Raw genomic sequence first — 23,016 nt, 5'->3', positions numbered from 1 at the left:
GGGCACACAGGGGCTCTCTAAACGCAACATGGTGTCCGCTAATTATTCAAGCAAATTTTACAATCAAAAAGTCAAATGGCTCTCCTTCCCTTCCGAGCCCTACAGTGCGCCCAAACAGTGTTTTTTCCCCAAATATTGGGTATCTGCGTGCCCAGGGGAAATTGCACAACAAATTTTGCGGTCCATTTTTTCTTGTTACCCCTGTGAAAATAAAAAAAATTGGGTCTAAAATAACATTTTTGTGAAAAAAGTTAAATGTTCATTTTTTTCTTCCACATTCAAAAAATTCCTATGAAGCACCTGAAGGGTTAATAAAGTTCTTGAATGTGGTTTTGAGCACCTTGAGGGGTGCAGTTTTTAGAGTGGTGTCACTTTTGGGTATTTTCTGTCATAAAGACCTCTCAAAGTGACTTCAAATATGATGTGGTCCCTAAAAAAATGGTTTTGTAAATTTTGTTGGAAAAATGAGAAATCGCTGGTCAACTTTTAACCCTTATAGCTCCCTAACAAAAAAAAATTTTGGTTCCAAAATTGTGCTGATGTAAAGTAGACATGTGGGAAATGTTATTTATTAACTCTTTTGTGTGACATATCGCTCTGATTTCAGGGCTTAAAAATTCAAATTTTGAAAATTGCAAAATTTTCAAAATTTTCGCCAAATTTCCGTTTTTTTCACAAATAAACGCAAGTGATATTGAAGAAATTTTTCCACAATCATGAAGTACAATATGTCACGAAAAAACATTCTCAGAATCAGGGGGATCCGTTGAAGCGTTCCAGAGTAATTACCTCATAAAGTGACAGTGGTCAGAATTGTAAAAATTGGCCCGGTCATTAACGTGCAAACCACCCGCGGGGCTTAAGGGGTTAAACTTTTTTTAACAAGTTAAAAACTGAAAAGTGGGGCGTGCAATATTATTCGGCCCCTTTACTTTCAGTGCAGCAAACTCACTCCAGAAGTTCAGTGAGGATCTCTGAATGATCCAATGTTGTCCTAAATGACTGGTAATGATCAATAGAATCCACCTGTGTGTAATCTCCGTATAAATGCACCTGCTCTGTGATAGTCTCAGGGTTCTGTTTCAAGTGCAAAGAGCATCATGAAGACCAAGGAACACACCAGGCAGGTCCGAGATACTGTTGTGGCGAAGTTTAAAGCCGGATTTGAATACAAAAAGATTTCCCAAGTTTTAACATCTCAAGGAGCACTGTGCAAGCGATCATATTGAGATGGAAGGAGTATCAGACCACTGCAGATCTACCAAGACCAGGCCGTCCTTCTAAACCAGGGGCCCTCAAACTACGGCCTGCGGGCCACATGCGGCCCGCGGAGGACTTTTATCCGGCCCGTCGGGCTATGAGCGGAGGAGAGGAGAGCGGTGCCATTGCCCGCCCTTTCCCCCGCTTGCTCAGGGCCCCCAGCAGGCGGATACTTACCTCTCCCCGTGCCTCCGCAGATCCGCTGTCTTCCTGCTCTGCGCTTCCTGTGATGTCTCAGGTCAGAGGGTGCGGTGACGTCTTTACACCGCGCCCTCCCGAGTGCTGTCACAAACAGCGCAGAGCAGGACAAAGCCGCCGTGACGCTGGAGTCCGGACCAGAGTAGAGCAGCGGCAGCAAGTGAGAAGTAAGGTGAGTATTGGATTTTTTTTTTTTAATGTATGGAGGCATGGGGCATTATATGGGGGGGTGACATCCTGCAAGGGGTATAATATGGGGGGGGTGACATCCTGCATGGGGCATGATATGGGGGGTGACATCCTGCATGGGGCATTATATAGGGGGGGTGACATGCTGCATGTAGCATTATATGGGGGTGACATGCTGCATGGGGCATTATATGGGGGGTGACATGCTGCATGGGGCATTATATGGGGGGTGACATCCTGCATGGGGTATAATATGGGGGGCATGACATCCTGCATGGGGCATGATATGGGGGGGTGACATCCTGCATGGGGCATAATATTAGGGTGACATGCTGCATGGGGCATTATATGGGGGGGTGACATGCTGCATGGGGCATTATATGGTGGGTAACATGCTGCATGGGGCATTATATGGGGGGTGACATGCTGCATGGGGCATTATATGGGGGGGTGACATGCTGCATGGGGCATTATATGGGGGGGTGACATGCTGCATGGGGCATTATATTGGGGGGGTGACATGCTGCATGTGGCATTATATGGGGGGTGACATGCTGCATGTGGCATTATATGGAGGGGTGACATCCTGCATGTGGCATTATATGGGGGGGTGACATCCTGCATGTGGCATTATATGGGGGGGGTGACATGCTGCATGGGGCATTATATGGGGGGGTGACATGCTGCATGGGGCATTATATGGGGGGGTTACATGCTGCATGGGGCATTATAAAGACAGGGGACTGATATCCTGCATGGGGCATTATATGGGGGGGGGTGACATCCTGCATGGGGTATTATATGGGGGGTGACATCCTGCATGGGGCATTATATGGAGGGTGACATCCTGCATGGGGCATTATATGGGGGGAAAGGGACATCCTGCATGGGGCATAATATGGGTGGGGTGACATGCTGCATGGGGCATAATATGGGGGGGTGACATGCTGCATGGGGCATTATATGGGGGGGTGACATGCTGCATGGGGCATTATATGGGGGGTGACATCCAGCATGGGGCATTATATGGGGGGGTGACATGCTGCATATGGCATTATATGGGGGGTGGCATCCAGCATGGGGCATTATAAGGGGGGAACAGTCTGCATGGGGCATTATAAGGGGGGGAACAGCCTGCATATGGCATTATAAGGGGGAAACAGCCTGCCTATTGGGAACATTTACCTGCCCATTGAGGACCTATGCTGCCTATTGGGGATATTTACCTGCCTATTGGGGACATTTACCTGCCTATTGGGGACATTTACCTGCCTATTGGGGACCTATGCTGCCTGTTGGGTACATTTACCTGCCTATTGGGGACCTATGCTGCCTATTGGGGATATTTACCTGCCTATTGGGGACATTTACCTGCCTATTGGGGACCTATGCTGCCTATTGGGGATATTTACCTGCCTATTGGGGGCATTTACCTGACTATTGGGGATATTTACCTGCCTATTGAGGACCTATGCTGCCTATTGGGGATATTTACCTGCCTATTGAGGACCTATGCTGCCTATTGGGTGCAGTTACCTACCTATTGAGGACCTATGCTGCCTATTGGGGACATTTACCTGCCTATTGAGGACCTATGCTGCCTATTGGGTGCAGTTACCTACCTATTAAAATACCGGTTGATTTAACTTTACTTGTTCTTCATTTTAAATATTGTATTTGTTCCTGTATTGTTTTTTTTTACTACAAAATAAAATATGTGCAGTGTGCATAGGAATTTGTTCATAGTTTTTTTTAAAAACTATATTCCGGCCCTCCAATGGTCTGAGGGACCGTGAACTGGCCCCCTGTTTAAAAAGTTTGAGCACCCCTGCTCTAAACTTTCATCTCGAACAAGGAGAAGACTGATCAAAGACGCAGTCAAAAGTCTCATCATCACTCTGGATGAACTGCAGAGATCTACAGCTGAGGTGGGAGAGTCTGTCCATAGGACAACAATCAGTCGTACACTCCACAAATCTGGCCTTTATGGAAGAGTGGCAAGAAGAAAGCCATTTCTCAAAGATATCCATAAAAAGTCTTGTTTGAAGTTTGCCACAAGCCACCTGGGAGACACACCAAGCATGTGGAATAAGGTGCTCTGGTCAGATGAAGCCAAAATCAAACTTTTTGGCCACAATGCGTAAAAACTTTTTGGCGTAAAAGCAACACAGCTCATCACCCTCAAAACACCATCCCCACTGTCAAACATAGTGGTGGCAGCATCATGGTTTGGGCCTGCTTTTCTTCAGCAGGGACAGGGAAGATGGTTAAAATTGATGGGAAGATGGACTGAGCCAAATACAGGACCATTCTGGAAGAAAACCTGTTGGAGTCTGCAAAAGACCTGAGACTGGGACGGAGATTTATCTTCCAACAAGACAATGATCCCAAACATAAAGCAAAATCTACAATGGAATGGTTCAAAAATAAACGTATCCAGGTGTTAGAATGGCCAAGTCAAAGTCCAGACCTGAATCCAATCGAGAATCTGTGGAAAGAGCTGAAAACTGCTGTTCACAAACGCCCTCCATCCAACCTCAATGAGCTCGAGCTGTTTTGCAAGGAAGAATGGGCAAGAATTTCAGCCTCTCGATGTGAAAAACTGATAGAGACATACCCCTAGCGACTTGCAGCTGTAATCACAGCAAAAGGTGGCGCTACAAAGTATTAACTCAAGGGGGCTGAATAATATTGCACGCCCACTTTTCAGTTTTTAATTTGTTAAAAAAGTTTAAAATATCCAATAAATTTCGTTCCACTTCACAATTGTGTCCCACTTGTTGTTGATTCTTCCCAAAAAAATTAGAATTTTATATCTTTATGTTTGAAGCCAGAAATGTGGCAAAAGGTAGAAAAGTTCAAGAGGTCCAAATACTTTCACAATGCACTGTATGTAATCAGTGGAGTCCCCCAGTCACGTTTTATTAGGATGGATGCATACCCTCATATTTATCATGGACACGGACCATAACAGCATTAAAATGCAATTTTGCCAGTCGGCAGCTGCTCATTAGAGTAATGCAGTAATGTTATTTCTCCCCTTATGTAGCCTTATAAGACCAGGGGTTAATGGCATAAGGCTAAACTCTACTCTGAGCCTCAATATTCAGCCGAGACTGCAGTTAACCCCATTACCCCACGTCACAGGAAGCTGAAATATGGGGGGCTGTTTGTTGATGTCAGGACATGATGGAGCTACTTTATTTGTCCCTTTCTCTATATGTACTGGGTGACAAATGGACGCCTAGACTAAATAATATAATTTCTGCCAAAATTTACAAAGTATCAGATTAAAAGAAAAATGCCACCTATCAATCTATAATACAAAGCCGTCTTCAGAAGCAGATACCGGCTATGGCTGAACACACAGTGATCATCCCCAGGTACTGTAGGATCAGCACATGAAAATGACTGAACTATTCATCTGTGTTACAACAGCTCCCTCCAGTGGAAATTATAAAGAGTGCAGTGTACCTCTTTTTGTAGCTGCATGTAGAAAGTGGCTGCCATGGGTGGGACAGTCAGGGTAGTATTCATAGAAAGAATTGAGCAGATCTTTTCAAATTTGAATTTGCCGGCTTCCTCTAATTTTCCTCTAAAAATTTGAGTCTCAATACTTTTATTCGGCTGTCAATAAATTTGGCACAGTACTGCAAAACCTCTAATTCAGGAGTGGGAATTAATTTTCCTGAGAGGCCACATGAGAGACTGATTGTTGTGGACGGCTGAACAAATAGGCTGAAATTAATTCTGCTCAATATTAATATTAACATATAAATTATAATTTTATATTGATATTAATTGTATCACTTAATATTGAGCAGAATTAAGTATGCTGACATCCCTTATAAACCGTATGAAGACTCACACAGCCCCCTATATAAAGTATGAGCCTCCACACAGCCTCTCTATATACAGTATGAGCCCCTACATAGCCTCCCACATACAATATGAGCCCCAATATAGCCTCCCTATACACAGTATGAGCCCTCAGGCTGATGAAGGCTCTATGAGCAGAAACGTGTTGTGTGATTTTTTTTAAGACCTTCTTCCTCCCCCCCTTTTTGTATATCCATGTCCTTTATAAACCTACGAGTATTAATCCCTGGTAGAATATCCTCCATGCGATTGCACCATCTTTGGAAGATTCAACAATTTTTTAGTTACTCTCTCTTCCACGGGAGTGCCTCCAGAATCCATTTGTCTCAAATAGCCTCTCTATATACAGAATGAATCCTCACCTACCCCTATATACAATATGAGCGTCCACATAGCCTCTCTATATACAGAATGAGCCCTCACCTACCCCTAAATACAGTATGAGCCCACACATAGCCCCCCAACGTACAGTATGAGCCCTCACATAACCCCCTATATACACATCCCATACACGTATTAAAAAAAACTGTGGAACAATTCAATTATTAGGAGGAAAGATAGGAGAGGTGTAAGCAGCAGTGCCACACTCATTTGTACTGCTATATTTCAAATACAATTACACATATTTTTTCTTCATTCTTAATGCACTAGAAAGCAGCAGCAAGACAGTGTCAGCAGGTGACCGGATACAACGCACAGACAGGGACAAGGTGGAAGTAACCAATTAAACTGTGTATTTCTCTAGCATGGCAAGAAATTGCAGTAACTATAGCAATAGTGAATAGTGCAAAACAGAGTAATTACAGCATGAAATATACAATATAAGATATACAATAAATCCTCAGGTTCACTCTAACTATTATAATACTCTCTTGTTATATAATCTTATAACTTTCTTATAGGGGTAATAATCCCAGTACAATGAAAGTCACTGTACTGTTTCTTTCTCTGGCACAGGCCCTAGTGGGGGTCTCCAGTTTTTCCCGCAAGGCCCCAAGTCTTTCTTACAAAGTCTATCAAGGCTCGCTGGGTCTCCTTCGCATCAATCAGCCCCCGTTCTGCTTTCTGTACTATCCCAGGCAAACCCCTGTATGGTATGTCAGTGCTGGAAGCAAACGCCTGGCTTACTTGCACCTCCCGTTCACCAACGCAGGCATCCTGCTTCGAGCAGAGTTTCCCCATGGATCTTCAGTGCTTGACTGACGGATGTCTATCGTACCTGGTGGAATGAAGTCTGGACATTGGCTCTTGACTGGTGTCATCTAGGCTCCGAATCTTGACTGGGGCAGGTCTGGTCTTGGGGACTTGACTGACGAAGTCTGAATTCCGGAACTTGCCTGGCGCCTTGACCGGCGTTGTCTGGGCCCTGGAACTTGTCTGGCGCCTTTTGGATTCTGTTTCCGGGCATCCCACAATCGCTGGTTCAAGCTTCCTGGCACGGCCTGACATTCCGACCTCAACGTCTTCGTCAACACACGTTCTGAACGCCCCTCCCGATTTTGCACGCTGACCTCTTATACCAGGAAACTGCGTCAGCCAGGTCACTTGACCTTGTGTTCCATCTAAATTCGTCATATCTGAAACTCTACCCCTTCTAGTCAGTTCCGCAGGATCCCGTTTGGACAGTAGATGGCAATTGTCATGTACAAATGCTGCACATCTCTGGGTATTCTCATTCTTTATGTGGCACCCTTTTACAACAGCACAATGTTTTTTACAGGAAAAAAAATTCTGAAGCAACACTACTGATTTTTTGCATACTGGATATACATTCTACAGTTGTGGGATCTGTCATTTGGATTTAAACTTTCTTAAGGGCTGTTGCTATGTGCGTCTATAATTTTATCTGTTGTCTGGAGGATCGTGGATTGTGAATACAGACTATACTGTCTGGAGATACGAAATCTGTGAACCAACCAAAAGTTGGAAGACAGTGAGTATCGCCTGGCACAAAAGCAGTGGTACTACCCTCCGGGGAGGGGATATTGTGGACTGAGACAATTGTATTTTGGCCATTTCCCTGGAATTGTTGTAAAACCTTGATGTAAGGAATAAAATATTGTTGCATCGTTAACCTGCCTAGGTGATTATTTACAACCCACAACATCAGATCTTCACAAGTGGTGGCAGCAGGTAGTATCACTTGTCTCTGGACAGTATACCAGGGAAAATTACTGAGTTGTGACTTGGCAGAAGAGATGGCAGACTCCATCTACAAAAGGCTCAAGAAGGAGGAGCTGAGAGCCCTTTGTTCTGAGAGAGAACTCTAATACACTCTTAATACCCTAATACAATGCTTGGATGACTGGGACCGGGAACAACCACAGGAGGAGGTTAGTTCAGAAATGGAGAAGGGCATCTTCGTGGAGAGAAAACAGCCCAGGGCTGTCATCCAGATAGCAGAGGATCGACCAACTGAGTTGAGGTAGATGCTGGACACGCTAGGAGAGCGGGCCACGGAGATAGAGCAGGCAGCAGTGTTAAGCAAATATCTGGGTGTGCATGTAGCAGTACCCCTACCCGCCCCAGCGCAGAGGACAGGGGATAACAGGAGAGAGGGGCCTGCATCTTTAAAGTACTAGAATATACCTGTTATGTTCTGCTACCAAAGCTAAGGAAAGAGAGGAGATCTGTCCCTACTATAAGACTCAGCTGAATCCCTACGATGTAACAGGGAACCTGATCCTGCGATCAGACCTGCTAAAGTCCTAATCTAGTCTGTACGAAGACCTATAGATGTGGGGAGGGAATCCCTACAAGTACTAAGGACTGGGAGGAATATGGGACACCTCCTAACAGAAATAGTAGCAGACAGACGAACAAACAAAATAGATAGAACATAGAGGTCCGTAGACCAAGCAAACTAACAGAGTTAGATACAGAGCACAGGCTAGCTAGAAAGTAGATATACAATGAAGTCCAGCAAAGCCAGAAGGGCGGAGCAGGATTAAATAGGCCAACAAGGTCATGTGACCAGCAAAGGAAAAAAAACCTAACAGCAAGGTTCTAACAGTACCCCCCCTTCTAAGAGGATCCTCCGGATCCCCTAGGACCAGGCTTATCAGGAAATCTGCTGTGAAACGCTCTGATAAGTCTGGACGCGGAAACATCATCTGACCTCACCCAAGAGTTATCCTCGGGTCCGAAACCTTTCCAGGCCACAAGATACTGCAAACTACCTCTATACCGTCTAGAGTCAAGGATGCGAGAAATTTCATATTCCCCGTCCTCCACCACCGGAGGAACAGAGGCAGAGGCGTCACCATCCGACACAACAGCTTTTTTTAACAGAGAGACATGAAAGACCGGATTAATTCTCCAGGAGGTAGGAACCTCCAACCTAACAGCAGATTGGTTGACAACCTGAAGCACCTTAAAGGGCCCTACAAACTTGGGACCCAATTTCTTAGAAGGAATCCTCAACCGCAGATTCCTAGAGGACAACCAAACCATGTCACCAATAGCGAACAAAACCTCCTGTCGTTTCCTATCAAAGTAGTCTTTAGATTTTCTGTTGGCCTCCTGAAGATTACCACGCACATCCGTCCAAACTCTTTCCAAATCACCGGAAAAATTCTCCTCCTCAGGCACGGCAGATCCCAACTTGGAGAACGACCCAAACGACGGATGTCTCCCAGAACAACAAAAAAAAGGCGAACAACCAGCAGAAGAAGATGTATGATTGTTCAGAGCAAATTCGGCAAGTGGCAGAAACTCAGACCACCCCTCTTGATTGTCTGCCACAAAACAACGCAAGAACTGCTCAACATCCTGGTTTTTCCTTTCTGTCTGGCCATTAGATTCAGGATGATATCCGGACGAAAACGACAAATGAATTCCCAACCTGTCACAAAAGGCACGCCAAAAACGAGCCACGAACTGAGGACCCCTATCAGAAACAATGTCAGCAGGAACGCCATGAAGTCTGACAATTTCCTTGACAAAGGCCTTAGCGAGAGTTTTAGCGCAGGGCAGTTTGACGAAGGGAACCAAGTGACACATCTTGCTAAAACGGTCCACGACCACCCAGATGACAGTAAAACCCTCAGAGGGGGGAAGGTCAGTTATAAAGTCCATAGCCAAATGTGTCCAAGGAGCACTGGGGACCTCCAAAGGACAAAGCAACCCCGCAGCAGGAGTATGTGAGGACTTAGATCTAGCACATATAGTACATTGGCGCACCCACTTAATGACTTCCTTCTGCCATCCAGGCCACCAAAAACTGCGACCCACCAGTCTCTTGGTCTCAGAGATTCCGGGATGACCTGCCAACCGAGATTCGTGACACTCAACAAACAAATCTCTCCTAAAGGTCTCAGGCACAAACAACCTCCCATGAGGAGTGTTAGATGGGGCATTCTCCTGAGCTTTACGAATCTCATCTTCCAAAACGGAGTCTAAAGCAGCTATCACAACACCTTCTTGTAAAATGTTTTCCTCTTTCTCAGCACCGACTATGGGAGAAAAACTGCGAGACAAGGCATCCGCCTTAACATTCTTAGTACCAGGGATGTAAGTAACGGAGAAATTAAACCGCGAGAAAAACAGTGCCCACCTAGCCTGACGGGCATTCAGGCGCTTGGCAGCATCAAGATATATCAGATTTTTATGATCCGTAAGAACCTGAACGGGAAATTCCGCACCTTCCAAGAAGTGGCGCCAGTGTTCAAATGCGAGTTTAATAGCCAATAATTCCCGATTACCAATATCGTAATTCAGTTCAGTCTCCGAAATTTTTTTTGAAAAAAAGGCACAGGGATGTAATCCATCCCCGTTATCCTGAGACAATACAGCGCCAACCCCCACAGAGGAAGCATCAACCTCAACCAAAAACGGCCTAGTAACATCAGGCTGCATAAGGATGGGAGCAGAGGTGAACCTCTCCTTGAGATACACAAAAGCTTCAATGGCCTCAGAAGACCACTGAACCGCATCAGCACCTTTCCTGGTGAGATCAGTCAGAGGTTTGACAATACTAGAAAAATTTTTTATGAATTTTCTGTAGTAATTGGCGAAACCCAAAAACCTCTGTGTCGATTTCAAACCAATAGGCCTAGGCCATTCCTGCACAGCCTGAACCTTAACCGGATCCATCTCAAAACCTTTGCTGGAGATAATGTAGCCCAAAAAACTAATTCTCTGTACAGCGAACTCACATTTCTCCAGCTTAGCAAAAAGCGAATTGTCCATTAATAACTGTAATACCTCACGCACGCTCCGCCAATGAGACTCCAGATCTGGCGAATAAATCAAAATGTCATCCAAATACACAACCACATTTTTACCGATCAAAGGTCTAAGGATGTCATTAATCAGATTCTGAAAAAATGCAGGAGCATTAGTAAGACCAAAAGGCATAACCAGATTCTCAAAATGACCCACAGGAGTGTTAAAAGCAGTCTTCCATTCATCACCCTCCTTCATGCGCAACAGATTGTATGCCCCCTTAAGGTCAATTTTAGAGAACCACTTGGCCCCCAATAACTGGTTAAACAGATCAGGAATCAATGGCAGTGGGTAAGGATTGCGTACCGTAATTTTGTTGATCTCACGAAAATCCAGACAAGGACGTAAACCGCCGTCCTTTTTTTTTACAAAAAAAAATCCAACCGCCACAGGAGACTTAGAGGGCCTAATGTGACCGGCGGCCAAACTTGTCTGTATGTATTCCTCCAAAGCCTTCCTCTCAGGAATAGTAAGGTTAAATAAACGACTTTTAGGAAGAGTCGCTCCAGGGACAAATTCAATAGAACAATCATAGTCTCTATGGGGAGGCAAAACCTGCGATTCCTTCTCAGAAAAAACTCTCCAAAAATCCTGAATAGGAACAGGCAATTCTCCCCTATCCAAAGCTGCAATACGCCCGTTACAACACTTGTCATAACATTTATGGCTCCAGGATTTAATTTCACTGGTAGACCAATCCAGTACAGGATTGTGAAATTTTAACCAGGGCAAACCCAATATTACTGGAGAAGGCAAGTTATTCAACACTACCAAATCCAATTTCTCATGGTGAACACCATTAATAGTGAGAGGAAATTCACTGACCTTGAGAGTAATATTCTTCAAAGGGGAACCATCCACAGAAACCACAGCAATGGGGGATGACAAAGGTTCAGGTTTTAAATTGAGTTTTTCCACGAATCCCCCATCAATTACATTCAGTGTAGACCCGCAATCAACAAACACCCGAAATTCCATTAATTTTTCCTGAGCAATCGTGGAAGCAGCTAAAAATATACCCTTGGAATTTAAACAGGCAATACGGGCGTGACTGACCATTTTTTTTTTCTTTCTTCATACGAAGCTCACAGCCTTTAATCAAATGACCAGATTTTCCGCAATAGAAACACAAGCCTTGCGAAAAACGACGGTGTTTTTCTTGAGAGCGAGGTGCCACCGATCCAATCTCCATCGGTTCACCACTGTTAGTACACACATTATCATAACCAGAAACTGACATAGCAGAGGATTTGCTCTCATTAACCCTAGCACGCAGTCTTCTATCCACCCGTATAGCTAATTGCATAGCCTGTTGCAAATCCTCAGGTGTAGGATAAGCAATTAGCAGGTCTTTAACCCTTTCACTGAGCCCAGCAAGAAATAGACTTTTCAGAGCAGAATCGTTCCACCCTGTTTGAGTGGACCAACGACGAAAATGAGTACAATATTTTTCGACATTACCTGATCCTTGTTTTAAACGTCTCAACTCAGTCTCAGCTGATGCGACACGGTCAGGATCATCATATAATAGTCCTAAAGCAGAAAAAAAACTATCCACTGATCTGAAGCATGTATCACTAGGTTGCAAAGAAAAGGCCCACTCCTGAGGCTCTTTGCGCAAAAGTGACATTATGAACCCTACGCGCTGGGATTCATCCCCAGAGGACTTGGGTCTCAAACGAAAATACAATAAGCAAGCATTTTTAAATGAAAAAAATTCTCGATGTTCACCAAAAAATAAATCCGGCAAACATACCTTAGGCTCCAAGAAATATGCTCCAGGACAGTTACTCACGTGCTGACGGAGCTCGGCCACTTCCAGAGAGAGTCCCTGCAGGTGTTTAGCCAAATCCTGAACCGACACCATGATGGAACAAAAAAAAAAAAAAAAAAAAAAAAATCTTTCCTTAGAGAATTTGCAGGCTGGACTTACTGTTATGTTCTGCTACCAAAGCTAAGGAAAGAGAGGAGATCTGTCCCTACTATAAGACTCAGCTGAATCCCTACGATGTAACAGGGAACCTGATCCTGAGATCAGACCTGCTAAAGTCCTAATCTAGTCTGTACGAAGACCTATAGATGTGGGGAGGGAATCCCTACAAGTACTAAGGACTGGGAGGAATATGGGACACCTCCTAACAGAAATAGTAGCAGACAGACGAACAAACAAAATAGATAGAACATAGAGGTCTGTAGACCAAGCAAACTAACAGAGTTAGATACAGAGCACAGGCTAGCTAGAAAGTAGATATACAATGAAGTCCAGCAAAGCCAGAAGGGCGGAGCAGGATTAAATAGGCCAACAAGGTCATGTGACCAGCAAAGGAAAAAAAACCTAACAGCAAGGTTCTAACAATACCGCAGTTCAATGAGGACACCTCAGATATTTATGAATATCTCCGGTTATTTGAGAACCTCTGCCTGCTGCATGAGGTGTCAGTCAGTGACTGGCCCAGATTTTTGGGAATTGGCCTGACCAGAAAAAGAGGAGAAGCTTTTAATAACTTGTCTTCTGGGGATCAGAGATGCTACTCTACCATTCGCAGTGCATTACTAGAGAGGTATGCTGCCACGCCTGAAACCTACCGGAGGAAATTTCGGGAGATTGACAAGCCCGATGCACACACGAGTTTGCCAACACACTACGTACTGCATGCACTCAGTGGATAGAAGAACTGAGGACTTGGGAAGCAGAACATGTCTTGGATATATTCAAGCTGGAATAATTTATGTCAAAGCTCCCAGGTGACTTAAAAGAATGGGTGGCGAATAGAAAAATGCTCAGCCTGGATAAGGCTGCAAGATTGGCTGATGATTGGTCTGCTTATCCACCAGGGTTACGTGGAAATACAGCCCCAGCAAGTTGGGAACAGGAGCTTACAGGCAGGCCAGCGAGAACCATGGACCGGCCAGAGGAGGAACTGCGGGGAGGTTTCGCAAGCCCCCAAGTGCGGCCTGTGTTGGGGTGAGGAGGGCTAAGCTACCATTACTGTGGATGGATGGGACACTTTGCCAGAGAAGAGGAAGAGCCATATGTGGTACATGGAGAAGTGTCCCGGACTAGATGGGACACCTCAGCAACCATGAACAAGCATCTGCAGCCTGTCTGGGTAGAGGGCGTGAGGGTGAAGAGCTCCGTCACATTGATCAAAGAACATTTAGTACTGGACCAATGTATTGTTCCCGGCAGCCGTATGTTAGTCCACGTAGCTGGAGGAGAATCTCTGATCATTTGGAGGGCCCGACTATATTTAGACTGGTGTCACAGTCATGGAATGGTGCATGTAGGAGTAGTGTGGCACCTACCAGTAGATGTGTTGCTGGGAAACACCCTAGGAGCAGGGTTGGTGTGCCACTGGGCCAATGTCTTAACTAGAGATGAGCGTTGTTCTACTCGAACTGTTCGCCAATCTCAAATTCGAGCTGTTTTGGGCGGTGTTCGAGCCGGTCGGCGAACACGAACAATTTGAGAAAAATTCGGCTGTTCGAGGTTATGTTCGATAACTGTTCGTGCACCAAAATCATAACTGGATTTTTTCTCAGTAATGATGAAAATTAATGTTAATACGCAGTTTGAGTGTACAGCGGGGCGGGGGGAGGGGCAGGGGATGGATCTCTGCAGGAACAATGAAGATCTCCATTTTTTTTTCTCTTTCCCGCATTTGCAGTGGGGAGGTGCAATCTGTCAGCCTATCAGCAGCGCACACACGGAGTGAAGTGCTTTTTTTCACACAAGCAAGGGCATGTGTGATTGGCAGTGTATGTCACATGTCCTTGCCCTATAAGACCAAGCCATTTTCCCCGTCGCCACCATTTTCTCACTGCTGCAGCTGCGTGTTAGACGGCACCGCTGTTGCTGTGTGCGCTATACCTTGTTAATTTCAAGCCAATTTTCGCACAAATCTACAGATAGCTTGGGAGTAGGGAATAGTTGTGATTGCAGTCCTTTTAAGGACTAGGTTACAGCATTTCCTACGACTTTTATCAAGCAGGTCTGTGCTCTTAAATAGATAGATTGTGGGAGTAAAGACTAATTGTAATTGGAGTCCTTTTCAGGACTAGGTTACATCAGTTCCTATCAGTTTTTGCCAGGCAGGTCTGTGCCAGTGCTGTGCAAGTTTTTTTCACAGCATTTGGCTGAATCTAGCAAAGCTAATCCTTTTTGGCCTATTGCAGAGTGTGTTAGTCAGTGGAGTAGCCTATCTGTGTTGCAAGATATACCACCTGTGTATAGAATACCAATTTTTTTACTGCACCTAGTGAAGTAAAATCTTTTGGGCATAGCATCATTCTATTAGTCCATCTATACTGACCTCCATCAGGTTGCAAACTGAATATAATTTTTTTCTGCATCTAGCTCTGAAAAAATATTTGGGCTTCTAGCGGTGTGTGGGACTTGGTCTATTAGTCCATCTATACTGACCTCCATCAGGTTGCAAATTAAAAATAATTTTTTTCTGCATCTAGCTCTGAAAAAATATTTGGGCTTCTAGCAGTGTGTGGGACTTGGTCTATTAGTCCATCTATACTGACCTCCATCAGGTTGCAAATTAAAATAATTTTTTTCTGCATCTAGCTCTGAAAAAATATTTGGGCTTCTAGCAGTGTGTGGGACTTGGTCTATTAGTCCATCTATACTGACCTCCATCAGGTTGCAAATTGAATAAAAAAAATTTCTGCATCTAGCTCTGAAAAAATATTTGGGCTTCTAGCGGTGTGTGGGACTTGGTCTATTAGTCCATCTATACTGACCTCCATCAGGTTGCAAATTAAAAATAATTTTTTTCTGCATCTAACCCAGCCAATAGTTTTGGCCTAATACCACAGTTTGGCCACTCAGCTCTGCTCGGTTACCATCCATTGTTTTTTTGTGCAAACAACTCCAGAGTTGTGAATTAGTTAACCACCAAAATGAGTGGAAAAAGGCCTGCTGCTGGTGGAAAGGGGAATAGGCGTGTTGGGAAGGGGAAAAAAGGTTGTGTCCGTGGGGTAGGTGCAGAAGAAAGACCATCTTCCAGCCAAACTAAAATGTCTACTTCTTTTAGCGGACAATGTGATAAGATCCCTTTCTTACGGCCACGCCAATCGCTACAAATTCCAGATGAGGCACAAAAACAGCAGGTGCTTCAACGGATATCAAGTGCTCCTTTAAGTGGGCTCTCCTCCACATCAACTTCAACATCACAAATACTCCAGTCCTCAAAGGTGTCACCCAAATCGCACTTGCTTCCTCACAGCTCCCAAATCTCCAGCTGCCCGTCTGAGTATGAGGTAGAACAGATGGTTGAGTCTGCAGAGCTGTTTACTCATACTATAGCCTGGGAATCAGAGGTCGACTCCAGCGCTTCTGTGAATCCAGACGAGGAAATGATCTGCACTGATGCCCAGAATCTTTATGAGTCGGATCCAGGACCAGACGCAGAAGGTTCTGACCATAATGTAGACCCTCATTCCCAAACTGTAACTCCTGTTGGTGGAGACAATGAGGAAGACGATGATAACACTCAAATACCTGATTGGAGCGACAACTTTAGTTTTTTGTCAGGGCAGGAACAGGTTGGCTCTGAGGACGACGGGTGTGATAACGCACAGGGTGATGATGATGAGGTCGGAGATCCCACTTACTGTCAACCCACAGTCAGCCAAGAGATGAGGTCAGCAGAGGAGGTGGAGGAAGATGCTAGTGACGACGAGGTCAGGTTGCGCCTTCCTGGACAGAGACGTAGTACTGGAAGCACGTCAACAACTGCATCCTCAAACACAACTCTGCCTCTCACCACAAGTCGTGGTGGCTCTTCAGGTCGCATGGGTGCTAAGCCTTGCATAGCCTGGGCATTTTTTCAGATCGATAAAGATGACCCAACTCGTGTTATCTGTAACATTTGTCAGCAAAAGCTAAGTAGAGGCCAAAAAATACATAGTTTGAGTACTTCATGCATGAACCGGCACATGGACATGAAGCATAAGTTGCAGTGGGAAGCTCAGTGTGCTACAATGCGGCCTAGCCGGCCGGGCCAATCACCGTCTGCCATATCTTGTGCATCCGCGGCCTCTTCATCCTCTGTGACTGGGGGGACAGCAGTCACACCTGTTTTGGGGCGCAGACCTGCCACCTCTTTACCCGCAACAGCCAGCGTGATTGGCAGGTCATCATTTTCTTTGGAGGTGGTAACACCAGCTGGTGTTGAGCGCTGTCCGACATCGATAGCACCACCTTTGGATCAAGGCAACCTAACATGTCCGCCTGCATCTTCCTCACAGACCGGCAGTTTGCCGGGGACACCCTTATCAACCCCGTCTAAGCACAATAGCCAGCCCTCGGTCCCTCAGATGTGGACAAGTAAAAGACCATTTCCTCCTAGCCATGAGAAAGCTAAGAGGTTGAATTTCACCATCTGCAAGCTCTTGGCTACAGAAATGCTGCCTTTCCGCCTGGTGGACACAGAGGATTTTCGAGACCTTATGTCCGTCGCAGTGCCCCAGTACCAGATGCCCAGTCGGCACTACTTCTCAAAGAAAGGTGTGCCTGCGCTCCACCAGCATGTCGCACACAACATCACCGCTTCTTTGAGAAACTCTGTGTGTGACAGGGTGCATTTCACCACAGACACTTGGACGAGTAGGCATGGACAGGGGCGTTACATGTCGCTGACTGGGCACTGGGTAACTATGGTGACAGCAGGACAAGGGGCTGCTGTCCAAGTCTTGCCGTCCCCACGAGTTGTGCGTCAATCCTCTATATGTCAAAGTTCCTCCACTGCTTCTGCCTCCTCAACCTCCTCTCGGTCTTCCACCTGCACCCAAAGCCTGTCTGGTCATGCCACAAGCTTTCTAACTGTGCAGAAGGGATCCTGCACACCTCCTTACTATGCTGGCAGTAGGGCTCAACGTCATCAGGCGGTTTTTACATTGAAATGTCTGGGAAATGTGAGTCACACAGCTGAGGAGTTGTGGTCAGCTCTGGAGAACCAATTTCATGAATGGTTGTCTCCACTGGACCTGAAACCAGGGAAGGCCGTGTGCGACAATGCTGCAAACCTGGGTGCGGCCCTTCGCCGGGGCAATGTCACACACGTGCCTTGTATGGCTCACGTGTTGAACCTGGTTGTCCAGCAATTTTTAGCCCACTATCCCAGACTAGATGGCCTTCTGCAGAGGGCACGGTCGCTGTGTGCTCACTTCCGCCGTTCGCATCCCGCAGCTCAGCGACTTACATCTCTACAGAAGTCGTTGGGCCTGCCACTTCACCGGCTAAAATGCGATGTGCCTACCCGGTGGAATTCAACTCTGCACATGTTGCAGCGACTGTGGCAGCACCGACAAGCCCTGGTGCAATACGTTCTGACGTATAGCCTGGGCCAACGAGATTCAGAGGTGGGGCAAATCACGCTGGAGGAGTGGTCTCAGATCAGGAACCTATGCACCCTTCTGCACAGTTTTGAAATGGCGACGAAGATGTTTAGTGCTGACGATGCCATTATCAGCATGACTATTCCGGTGATTTACATGCTGGAGCACATGTTAAACAGAATTCGGAGTCAGGTGGTGGCACAAGAGGAGGTGGAGGAAGTAGAGGAGGAGGAGTTGTATGCGGAAGGGCTAACATCTGCAAGGTCCAGACGGTCGGCAGCACCAAGGCGGCAGGCATGTGAGGGTGGGGGAGATGGTTTTACCAGGGCGCATGGTAGCAGCCAAACTAGTGAGGAAGGTGCAGGAGCCCAGGAAGAAGTGGAGGACGAACTGATGGAAGACTCATCAGATGAGGGAGACCTTGATCACATTTCTGTTGTGCGAGGTTGGGGGGAGAGGACAGAGGAAGGAAGCATGATTGTTACCTCGCCACCAACACAACAGGGACTTGGTGCTCCTGGATGCGCAACACACATGAGTGCCTTCTTGCTGCACTACCTGCAACATGACCCTCGAATTGTGAGAATTAGAAATAATCCTGACTACTGGGTTGCCACACTGTTAGATCCCCGGTACAAAAGTAAATTTGCAGAAATTATTCCTGCCATAGAAAGGGATGCACGCATGCAGGAGTATCAGCAGAGACTGTTGCAGAATCTTACATGTGCTTTTCCACAAAATACCAGTGGTGCACGTAGTGAATCTCACAGTTCCAACTTGCCAACCGTGGGACCGTCAAGTGTTCAGCACTCAAACCGTAACAGAACCACAGTATCTGCTGGTAACATCAATTTTGCGGAATCATTTCACCACTTTTTTAGCCCATCCTTTGCAAGGCCACAGGAGACAAGAAGTCTGACACATAGTCAACGCCTAGAGACGATGGTACAGGAGTATCTCCAAGTAAACATTGAAGCCACGACTGTGTCACTGGACCCTTGCTCTTTTTGGGCTTCCAATCTGGATAAATGGCCGGAGCTAGCCACTTACGCCTTGGAGATCTTGTCATGCCCCGCAGCCAGCGTTCTGTCTGAACGTGTGTTCAGCGCTGCTGGTGGTGTGCTGACAGATAAGCGCACGCGGCTCTCCACTGATAATGTAGACAGACTCACGTTCATAAAGATGAACAAATCATGGATCCGAAACGACTTTTCTACCCCTGTGTCATCCTGGGGAGAGTAAAAGCTTGATGATTGGTTAAAATCACCCTACCAACCGTTTTAAGCTTTCAAATTACTAATCATGTTTATCTGTATCTTGACTGGAAAATAATTTGGGCTTTGTAGCAGTGTGCAGCACTGATCCTATTAGGCCATCTATAATAAGCTTCACCAGATTTAAAATTAAAAATAATTTTTAGCTGCATCTAGCCCGGAAAATAATTTTGGGGCTCCGAGATGCGCAAGACACATAAGTGCCTTCTTGCTGCACTACCTGCAGCATGACCCTCATATTGTCAGAATTCGAAGTAATCATGACTACTGGGTTGCCACACTCTTAGATCCCCCAAACTTTTCGATCAACCTTTTCATTTTAATAAAGACCAAAAAAATGGTCATTTTTGAAATTATAAGCATTAGCAGGTTGTTAGAAACTGAAATCAAACAGTTTTCAACTCAAAACTTTATTCTAGGTGATGTTACATTTTCACATAGGACCCCTTGTTCGAAAGGAGCTTCTGAACTCTCTCGTCCATTGAATTTGTCAGGTTTTGGATGGTTTCTGCTTCAATTGTTTTGCATGAGGACAGAATACCCTCCCAGAGCTGTTGCTTAGATGTGAACTGCCTCCCGCCATCATAGACACTCCTTTTAATGATGCTCCAAAGGTTCTGAATGGGGTAGAGGTCAGGGGAGCATGGGGGTCACACCATAAGTTTGTCCCCTTTTATGCCCATATCAGCCAGAGATGCAGATGTTTTATGTGCAGCATGAGATGGTGCATTATCATGCAGAAAAATGATCTTGCTGTGAAATACACGGTTCTTCTTCTTGAACCATGGCAGGAAGTGCTGTTTGAGAAAATCCACATACATTATGGAGTTCATCTTTAGCGCCTTCAGGGATCCTAAAGGGGCCGACAATCTCTCTCCCCATGATTCCAGCCCAAAACATTACTCCACCTCCTCCTTGTTGGCGCTGTAGCCGTGTTTGCGTGGGGTGTCCATCAACCAGCCATCCTCCACTCCATTCATCTGGACCATCGAGCGCTGCACGGCACTCATCCGTGAACAAAACAGTTTTGAAATCAGTCTTCATGTAATGTTTGGTCCACTGGAGCCGTTTCTGCTTGTGTGAAGTGGATAGAGGAGGTCGACAGGATGGCATATGCACAGCTGCAAACCTCTGAAGGACCCTGCATCTTGTTGTTCGGGGGACGTTGGAGGCACAAGCAGCTTCAAAAACTTGTCTGCTGCTATGACAAGGCTTTTTTGCCGCTGCTGTTTCAACCTGACGTAATTGCCTGTAGGAAAGAGTCCTCAATTTGCCCTTATCAGCACGCACACGTGTGTACTGTGAATCAGCTACATACTTCTTGATTGCCAAGACACTTCATCCTGATCATCGCACAATGTTGATTGTAGTCATGCCTTGACCTAAACACTCCACAATTTGTTGCTTCTCAGCAGCCGACACATCCTTTTTCTTTCCCATTTTGGCAGAAAATGTAGGCTGCTTAATAATGTGAGAGAGCCTTCTTAAGTAGTCTTGCCTTTCATTGGACACACCTGCCAAACTAATTAGCACAGGTGTCTGCAATTTCTTACAGTGATATAAAGAGCCCTGACACACATCACCATCAATGAGTTTAACTGACAAACAAACAAATTCTTCCCTTATCACTCCTAAACACTTTTTGCATAATAATTTGGAACGCGGTGTACATGTGCTTTTCCACAAAACACCAGTGGTTCACGTAGTGAATCTTACAGTTCTAACTTGCCAACCGTGGTCTGTATGGAATTGTTCAATAAAGGGCCCAAAATTAAGATAACATAGATGGGAGAGGTCTCTATGAATAGGAATTCCTAAGTATTTGATACCCTGTGAGGGCCAGGCAAAGGGAAAGTTGGACTGGATGGAATCCTATATGGATTTAGGGAGGGAGACATCGAGGGCCTCAGACTTCGCTGCATTGATTTTAAAATTTTACCATGTAACAAAGTGATCTATTTCAGCCATAACAGCAGGGATGGATATATGTGATTGAGTGATATATACTAGGACATCATCAGCAAATAGAGAGCACTTGTACTCGGTGCCTCCCACCTCAATCCACCTAATATTGGGGTTATGGCGAATTGATGAGAGCAGGTGCTCCGTCACTAGGATGTATAAGAGAGGGGACAGAGGACATCCCTGCCTTGTCCCATTGGTGATTGTGAAAGGTGATGAAAATGTTCTGACGCACCCCCTGGGCCTTGGGACACCCGGAGCCGGACCCTTTTTGGTGGATGCTGGTGGTTGTAGTCTTCGTGGCGGCGATCCGGTTCCGTGGCTCAGGGCGGTCAAACCAGTGGCGGAACTATTTATGTGGTTTTGATGTTTAAATGTCCGACTACGCCACCCGTGGATTGCGGTCAGAGTGAACCGCCGCTACAGGGCAGACCGCTAAGGCTGGTGTTGTGGGTGCAGCAGAGCGTAGCATAACTCCCCACGGGAGGAGTATAGCCTCAGGGCAGTGTATGCGGAGGATGGGGGTGATGGTGCAGGGCAGCAGCAGTAACGACACGGAGTCAGTGATGCAGTTCAGGGCCTTTACTCACAGTTCTTATTATCCAGACCACGTCTGCAGGTAACGGCTGCCCACGTCGTACTGTGCTCACCAGGTGAGGGGCTCAGACAACTCCCAGATAACTTTGGAGCGCTTCACAGGACCCCCTTTGTGTGTCCTTTGTCTGGCCTTTCTTACCAACACTTCTGTCCGGCTGCCTCGGGCCTCCTCTTGGTAAACTTGGCGCCAGTTTCCCTGACCCTATGTGGTGCCTTCCTAGCGGGTGGAGCAAGGGGCTGCGCCACATAAAATGTCAGAGCCTCCGGTTTCTAGCTGAGGGTCGTTTCCTGCCTCCACTAGTTCGGGGACCGGTCTCCCCCTTTGGCCTGACCCCTCCACGCAGGTGGATTCGGGCGTGCGGTGGCGACTCGCCCGTCCGCACCCCTGGGATCCCTTCATTCCTCGTTCCTGGAGCCTTCTCCGCTCCTCTTCCTTCCTTCTCCCTCTTGCAGGCCTGGGCCTCTGTTACTAGGCCCGCCTCCGGAGCAGAGCTCATGCAGAGCCCCTGCTCCCTGCCACTTCTGCTCAGACTTCTCTGCACTGAACTAAGATGGTGCCCACCTTTTATACTCCCTTCTCAATGCACCCAGGAACTGCTTCCTCCCTGCTCCTGCACTGCAGGGTTCCCCTTCCTCAGTGTTCCCTCCCCCCACTCCAGCCAGGGACAGGGACTGTCGTGCCCATCTCAGGGACATATTGGTCGCCCTGCCCCACGGCAATGTGGTGTAATGCATGCAGGTGTCGGGTCCTGATCCACACTCCATCCTTATCTGAGAGTGAGATATCACACCTCTGGGTGAGGTGCAATACATCTGTAGCAACCGAGCCCTCGGTGCTACAGTTCCATTTATCTTCAGCCTAGGTGACGTATTGTGATACAGGGCCGTGATTTTGGCTATAAAAGGGTCCCCTAGACCCCTACCCCAAGCTTTTTAAGAGAATCATATATGGCGTGCCAGGAGACTCTATGGAATGCTTTCTCAGCATCCAACGAGAGTATCTACTTACAAATTTTTAACTGCATCTAGCCCAGGAAATACTTTGTGCCTAGTAGCAGTGTCTGCTAGTCAGCGGATTATC

This window comes from Phyllobates terribilis, unplaced genomic scaffold (genome assembly GCF_046119375.1).
Source record: "Phyllobates terribilis strain yellow unplaced genomic scaffold, ASM4611937v1 Scaffold_5__5_contigs__length_657084704, whole genome shotgun sequence".
Classification (NCBI taxonomy): Eukaryota; Metazoa; Chordata; class Amphibia; order Anura; family Dendrobatidae; genus Phyllobates; species Phyllobates terribilis.
The sequence above is the reverse complement of the archived record's forward strand: the minus strand, read 5'-3'. Positions refer to the sequence as shown.